Source organism: Acomys minous, assembly GCF_964271855.1.
Source record: "Acomys minous genome assembly, chromosome: 4".
Taxonomy (NCBI): Eukaryota; Metazoa; Chordata; class Mammalia; order Rodentia; family Muridae; genus Acomys; species Acomys minous.
Window position 1 is genome coordinate 130,282,094 of NC_140486.1, and position 8,397 is coordinate 130,290,490.

At 45.2% G+C, this 8,397-nt stretch overlaps 1 long non-coding RNA gene across 1 annotated transcript; it reads right to left on the minus strand.

The window, feature by feature from the left end:
- Nucleotides 1–855: 855 nt before the first annotated feature.
- Nucleotides 856–7,868, minus strand: LOC311596051. Its single transcript, XR_014778684.1, has 4 exons — nucleotides 6,469–7,868; nucleotides 5,852–5,939; nucleotides 2,059–2,216; nucleotides 856–1,112 (listed from the first exon to the last, which is right to left on the minus strand). It is a non-coding gene; the product is annotated as an uncharacterized lncRNA (long non-coding RNA).
- Nucleotides 7,869–8,397: the final 529 nt, after the last annotated feature.

The window sequence follows — 8,397 nt, forward strand, 5'->3', positions numbered from 1 at the left end:
GTGGCGTAGCGCAGCCGAGGGTGCGGCTTCCCGCTATAAAGTCAGCTTCTAGTTAGATACACGTCACGAGTCCTCAGAGCATCTGCACATTTTAATTTCTGATTCAGTGACTCATTAGCTGCTGCAAAGCATTTCCTAATCCAGTAGTTTGAAAGCTCAGTTTCAGTTATGTATCTAAGTGGCTCACTCATGGGGAAGATTTAAGTAATCTCAAAGTGTTTAGTATCACTACAATGTTATGAAAATGACCCCAAATAGAAGCTAAGATTCAAGTCCACTGTGGCAAGAAAAGCAGAATGTATAATTCTTTTGAATAAGCGGCTGCGGGGTGTGTGTGTGTGGAGAATTGCAAAGCTAAAAACATTGTGACACATGTAGTCTGGTAGCACATAGTTTCACAATGACTGGACTACAGAAGCCGTAGATGTCATCGGAACAGCTCTTTAAAAACTCTTACTTAAGCCAAGCATAGTGGTACATGCCTTTAATCCCAGCACTTGGGAGGCAGAGGCAGGCGGGTCGCTGTGAGTTCGAGGCCAGCCTGGTCTATAAAGTGAGTCCAGGACAGTCAAGGCTACACAGAGAAACCCTGTCTCAAAAGATGAAAAACAAAACAAACAAACAAACAAACAAAAAAATCTTAAGTATTTTCTCTAGACACAGAGTGAACGAAAAAAATCCTTCAGGTAAAATACCACTTCCACAAAGGCTCAGGGCAAAGAGCACTAGTTGCTCTTCTAAAGGACCTGGATTCGGTTCCCAGCACCCACTTGACAGCTAACAATGGCCTGTAACTCCAGTTCCAGAGAATCCAACACCCTCCTCTGCACCCCATGGGCACTGCACACACACGGGCACTGCACACACACGGGACACTTGCATATGTTCAAGCAAAACACCAATGCAATGCACATAGTATAAAAATAAATCTGTTTTAAAATTTGCTTCCCATCCATGGCTCATGCTGGGTACCTGGCTGTGTGGGGACATCCAGAGCCTCCGTGCACTGAGGTGGACAGACAGATCCCCAGGGATCCTGAGATACCCAGTGCTACAGGGAGAGATGTGAGGACATCACCGCTGATGTGGAAATCACAAATGGTTTGACTTTCCTATTAAAAAAAAATGTTATTCTTTTATCATTTATATGCTTCTGAAGTGTCTGGGCCGCAGCTGAGGGTCCCCAAGGTCACACACGCTCTTTGGCTCACTGTGTAAGTAATTGTACACTGTCTTTTTTATATATCACCTTCCTCATAGCATTTCTATAGCTATAGTAATTTAATATCAAATTTAGCTTTATTTTTAAATATCAAAAGAAAACAAATTCAAAATTATTTCTAAATTATAAACCAGGATTGTAAATGTGTCTTCAATTATTTGCATTCTCACAACATCAACCCATATAAGAAATGTCTGCCTTGGTCTGCCATAAAGGTGACCTTGTATTTTAATAGATATTTATTTGTGAAGTAAAGCTAGACTGTTCTATTTTTTAAATAAGTTTTATGGCAAGTTGTTGAAGCGTGTAAAACTGTGATCTCAGAAATGGCTTTTTTGACAGACAATATCTTATAGGAGCTCTGCGATTTAGGAGGGATGACAGAAGAGCCGATGGTATGTAGTCACGCCACACACACACATGCACACACATACACACACACACAGACACACACACCACACACACACACATGCATATACAACACACACAACACACATGCATACACATACACATCACACACATACACATCACACACACTACACACAGGCACACGCGCACACACAGACACACACCACACACACACATGGACACACACACTACACACGCGCACACGCCACACACACACCACACACACACATGCATACACAACACACAACACACATGCACACACACCACACACTACACACAGGTACACGCACATACACAGACATATATGTGCACACACACACAAACACATACATATGCATACACACACACACCACACACACACAGACACACACACTTAGCTCCATAACAGAGATGAGGACAGCAGAAACCTAACCCTCACAGGGTCTTACTTATCTTTCTTCAGTCGTGATGCCATCTCAAGTCCTTTAATGTCACAAAACTATGAGGACATTAGTCACTTTTCATCACTGTGACAGAAGGCCTTGGATAAACAGTGTAAACTAGGAGGTTTTGGGTTTTGGTCTCATCTGGCTGCATTGCAGTGAAGCTGTGGGGAAGCACAATGTGACGTCAGCATGGACATTTGATAGATGATACCGCTCACCTCATGACAGACAGGAAACAGAAAGAGGAAAGAGGCCCAAAGTAAGATCTACCCTTCAAGGGCACACCAGCAGCTACCTGTGTTCCTCAGTAGTTTCCATACCCCTGATCGTCTGGTGAATTATAAACCCGTCAACAGATTAATCCGTCGGTTAGGTCAAAGCCCTCATCACGTTCTAAAACCTTCCTGTAGTCACTGCACTGGAGACTAAGCCCTGGGCACACGAACCTTCAGGGGACTTTTCATATCAAAATCATAGCAAACACTACAGGGTGTCTAATTTGAAGACGAGGGGTCGGAGATATAACTAAGTCTAACATGGAAAGAAGCTCATCGTGCTGTGTAGGGCAGGAACCTGGGAGACCCTTTCCCACCCATCTCACATGATTTCCTCGGCTTGCCAAAGATGTTTCCTTGATGCCTTGGCTTTAGCTGTGGCCCCCCACCCTGGCTATCCCAGCAGCCTGCTCACTCCTGTTCCCACAGTTCACCCCACATGCTCTCCTTACACTCCAGCTTGCCACCCTTAAAGATGCAAACTCTATTGCTTTTTGTGCAGTATGTAGGTGGCTTTTCACTGAATTATTTATTGGTTCTTAGAAATTTTCCTACAGTGTGCTTTGATCGTGTCCATCCCCTCCCGCAACTCTTCCCAGATCTGCCTCTTCTAACCTTGCAACCTTTTTATAAAAATTCATCAAAACCAAAATGTGTTGTGTGCTTTAACTTGGCTACGTGGCCTTCCGCACGGCTCACTTCCTGGGGCTACATTCTTAGTGAAAACTAACTCTGCTGCCCCAACGGCTGGCAGATGCTTACATAGCTCTTAGTAGGGACTGGACTGCATGCCCACCTCCCTCCTCCGTGCTGCCATTTTGTGTGGACTGAGCTTGGACGTCTTCTGCTGTCCTAACTGCTGTGAGTTCATATGTGCAGGCTACAAGGCCCCCTCCAGATGGCCACGTTTTCCTGTGGTCATCCCGGCCTCTGGCTCTTACAAGACTTTCTGACCCCTCTTCCACAATTATCCCTGAGCCTTGGGAGGAAGGGAGAAGGTAGACACACAGGCTGGCCTCAAACTCACAACAATCTGCCTGCCTCTGTCTCCTGAGCGCTGGGATTAAAGGCGTGCGCCACCACGCCCGGCCTTAGTTATTCTTAAAGAGAAGCAATGACAAAGAAATACACACGTGGGTATCAAACTGGGTAAAACAACTGTAACTCTTAATCATTAGCAAGGAGCAAAGCAGAAACCATTGGAGCACGTGGTGAGTGTGTGGCCGGCAGTCTGTCCGAGGCAGCACTCAAGCAGATGTGTAGCCATGAACACCAGAGCCGGGGCCTAGCTCATCCACCCCTGGGAGTCGGCCTTAGAGACCCCGTAGCCAGGAGCAGATGGAGAAGGTGAGGTGACTGACTTGGCATTCATTGTATCTGAAAAGAGGGAGCTCTGCATTATATTTACATTTGTGGAATATTGTATGCCCACCAAAAAATCATAAAGCACCAACAGAGAGAGGAAATTAAACCTAGTGTACTCTGAAATAACCCTAAATAACCTGTATGTGTTTGCACATTGTGGTGTTGACTAGAGAGAACGCTTGTCCGTGCAAAGAACAACGTCTGGGAGGTCAACACGGGGGAGCGTGGGCTGAACGTTTCCTTCTCTGCACTTTCCTAGTTTTCCAAAATCCCCGTCACTGTGACTTTACTGTTTAGAAAAGCAGAGAAGTGATGCCCATAACCTAATACAGAAACTGGTGATGGTGGCGCATGAAAGGCGGATGAGAAGGAATGAAGAGCTTCAAGGCCATTATGACCGTCACCACATCCCACAAAGGCCTTCCTTAAACGCCACTTCCTCAGCCACCTTCTAATTAAAATGGTGATAGATGAGTTTCTGTTATAGATAAGGAAGTTATTTACAGCAACAGTAGATGCTGGGTCTTTACAGACAATAAGCTTCTCCTTAGATGCACATTAGCAGCTCGGGCCTTCATTTGCTTTTTAGGGATGTTATTTAGTGTGCCATAAAAGTAATTTTAAGTACCACCACCAGATAATTGAAAGATAAGGCTCCCTGGGTTCTGCTCAACTGTTGCTTTCCCACACACAGAGCTGTCCCATCTGTTTAAGCCACCGTGGCCTGGGCAAATATGCAACGTCTGCAAGTCGGCGTCCTTGCATCTGCCTCTTACACCTTTCACCTCGCAACACGGACATGCTCCTCACACTTAGCGCTGACTGAAAAAGCACGGCTGTAGGGGTTGTGCTGAGAGCCCTTCGTCTGTGAGAGGACGCAGGTGGCCTGGTGGGAACCTAGGAAAAGACTTGTAAAATGCATAACAGCCGTCCAATGTCCTAGTAGCATTTTCATTCTCAGCGTTGCTCACTGCCTAAGCCATCTTGAGAATTCAAGCTGGTTTATGTCAGCACTGGCTTGCCACCCCTGCTTAGGAAAATCTCCCTGGGGATGGAGACACGCCGCTGTGCAAAACCATACTTGTGTACTTGAGTCCTGCTGACCACAGTGGTCACATCTGGGATCCCACCCAGTATCGAAGTCAGTTTCTACCCCGTACAGGGACAAGTAAGAAATGTATGATTACCTTTATGTATATTGCTTGCTTTTCTTCTTGTACATTTAGAGAACTCCTCGTTAGTGTCTGTGATAAGACTCATATATATGACATCTTACATAATTAGTACAGTATGTAACCCTTGTACTGATGGGGAAAAAATTAAGTTCAATATTTCTAGACCAATGTGGCTATTAATGTCAACTCAACACAGAAAATTAGGATACTTTTTTTCCAAAGTTGACAGCATAGCTTACGTTTCTTAAAAAAAAAAATTTTTTTTAATTATATCTACACACACATTAAATGGCCAATAATAGCAGTATATTGTGCAACAATAGTAGTGACAGCTTCTCCAGGGTCTGCAGTCATTTGGACAAACTGGTAGAGAGATCTGGCACCCCAGAGAACAGCAATGCTCTGTCACTGTTGTTTGTGCTTTTCTATGGTGGCACTTGCTTTTGTCAGTGAGACAGTGAGCCTGGCATGAGCAGCCCAGAACCTGCTGAGAATGCGGTAAAGCGTGCACTGAGTCCACACCCCTAAGTCTCCATGTTCCCAAGATCATTGTGTGTTTCTAAACGGGTATGCCCATGTCTGTGAATTAGCCGTGATGTTCTACACTACAGACTTTGTGTGAACATCAACAATGGGTCGCATTCCAAACTTCTGCGAAGCCTTTGTGTGCGTAAGTGGGTTCCTATCTGATGCCTTTCTGGAGGTGCTTAGAATCACTGAAACAGAAGGAAGTCGGAACCACAGAGAGACGGTACCATCCACAGCAAAGCATCTGAACCCTAGCTCCTCGTGAGCATCCCCTAAAAAAAATGTTTTCAATAATTCTGAAACTGTGTCTTCTGTCCGGAGAGTCTAAACTAATTGGTCTTCAGGCCAGAGACAGGCTTTACCATCATTTTAAAGTGCATAGCTTATCTCAGTAAAGTGGTTGTCAAGCCTGAGCGTGTGTCAGAAGCACCTGGGGGGGGCGCTACCACATACCTGAGAAAGAGCTTTGTTAGCAAGCTCTCTTGGTCTGCAGCTCATGCTGAGGTCTGAGTGGCCACTTTCATGATCTGTGGTGATTCATCTGTTGGAGAGACGTGTGCAGGTGGTAATCTGAAGCCACCGTCAGGAATGGTGTAAGCATTAGTGTGGTGACACCCGACGTGTTGGGGACCATGGAGATCAAATGGGGCAGTGTCTAAAACACCACACGAGGCACGGATGGTGTGGCGGTGCAATCAGCAGCCGCCGAGGCAGAAGCGACGGACTCTGTAAAATAAGTTGCACCTCACAAATATGAGAGGGCATCACCTCGTAAACATTACAAAAATATCCAAAGTGACAGAAAGTAGGTGTTTCCAATAAGGCACCAATAATTATTCAAAATACTATAATGAAACCCAAAAGGTGCTCACTATTCATTCGTCATAATCACCCAAAATAGACCTTCAGTGGTGGCTCTTCAAACAGCCTCTGCAGAGTAACCAATTTTGGCTCTCATAAATATGTTAATGAGAGGTTTGTAAGTAGACAAAAACCTCAGTAGATATTATAGTTTTGTTGCAGATACAGTCAGTGAATATTAAGAGCCCAAAGAAGAAAGATCATCTTACAGCTTCTGTGTTGCTGTGATAGAATGCCCAGGACTTTCTCAGATGAAGGTCGCTGCTTCGTGGGTCCAGATCCTGAGTCTACTACACAAACACAGGATGAGCATCTGCCAAGAACCTACATGCTGCCTCGTCCCGTGGTGGATGTTAGAAGGGCAAGACAGGACACATGCAAGACAGGACATCTGACTTTTTTCAGGAATCTACTCCTGTGATAATGACATTGCCTAAATAGCCTACAGGACTTTGCAAAGGGGCATTCAGGACTGGAGAGACGGCTCAGCTGTTATGCGATAGGCTCAAAATCAAAACGCCAAGAAAAGAGATATCCAAACCCCACCATGGGGTGGAAGTGACATCGACAATGACATCTAAAGGATATACATTGTTCACTAGGTTCCAAAGAATGTGGTGGAGTGGGAAGCAGGGCTCTCAGACAACAGACGCTCCTCCAAAGAAAGCAGTGTGTAGGTCTAGCTCTTTGGCCTTTTTGAGGAGCCATCTGCTTACAGGTCTGTCTTGTAACCGAGAACAGTAACCTATGAGCACTGAGTGAAGACAATTGGAGATTTTGTGTGTGTGTGTGTGTGTGTGTGTGTGTGTGTGTGTGTGTGTGTGTGTGTGTGTACTGCCCCAAGAGTAAGAACCAGTGCAAATAACCAAATTCTGCCCACAAGTGGTTGGCTACAACTTCTGCTTACAGCTCCATCCTGCAGCAGGGCCAAAGTTCTCGGATGTCAGATTGACTACATCTGACATCAACTAAAACCCAAGCTACTGGGTACACCTGTGAGAGATTTTTTTAACCTTTCGAGGTTGAAAGATGTACCTTAAATCTGGGCCACACCATCTGCTGGCAGCCTATGTAGAGGACTTGGAAGAAGCTCACTTACTCTTCACCTGCGGGCAGGGTCATTCCTTCACTGGGATGAGAGCCTCCTTCTTCAGGACTCTGGAGTGTACCATGGACCAGATAAGGCATCCAGCCTTGTGGAATGAACAATGGCTAGAGTCTTGGACTTCCTGTCGGAGTCAGCCGTCCTTAACTAGCTGGACCACAGCCTGTAATTCCGATCAACCCTCCTTTCCGTGTATCTGTATCCATTGTATCAGTACGGATCCCTTAGACAACCCCGACTAATGCAAAAGTCTGCCATACAAACTTAGGACCCTGAAGAAATGGTTGCGCTAAGGGAAATGGCTGCTGGTGTCCACTAGGTGGTGGAGGCACTGGGAATCTCCTCCTTTCTAGTGTTCTTAAAACAAAAAAGCGAAATGTAGAACAATTATCCACCTTGGTCCGTAGCTTAAGATGCCCTTCAAGAAGGTTTGTAAATAGACTCTTACCAACAGTGGGAATGGCCTGAGGGTCCTGTGACTTTCTCATAAAAGTTGAATATGTGAAGGAGAGAGAAACATGTTTTTTGTTATGATCCCAAGAGTGGGATGAGGAACGGACTTGTGAGAGAACAGGTGATATTAATCCACTAACGATGAACCACCTAGTGCTGGAGCTTGACTGTGGCCAGCTGAAAAAAACATGGACAGACTCTGGGAGGAGCTATATATATGTATGAGTCCAAAACAGGAGAGGGGGCTTTCTTGGAGAGATTTGGGATAGTTTTGGCTGTTCATCACTCCACTTCTCTAGGATGCCTAGGATCACTCTCTAGGATGCCCCTAGAGAGAACCACTTGAGGGAAGGCTTCAGAGCTCCAGACTCTGGCTGTGGCTTCAGGTTCCGGCTGCTCCAGGATCCAGGAGAAGAAATGTTGCTGATTACGCCAGGAGAATCATTCCTCAGAACTGATATCCTTAAGGTCTCATTATTGTGTTCCTTAACCTCCTTTTCCTATTGTTTTGGTTAGTCCAGTTATAAGTGAGGTACTCTCAGTTTATAAGTTCATAATAAAATATAAGTGTTAATAAAAT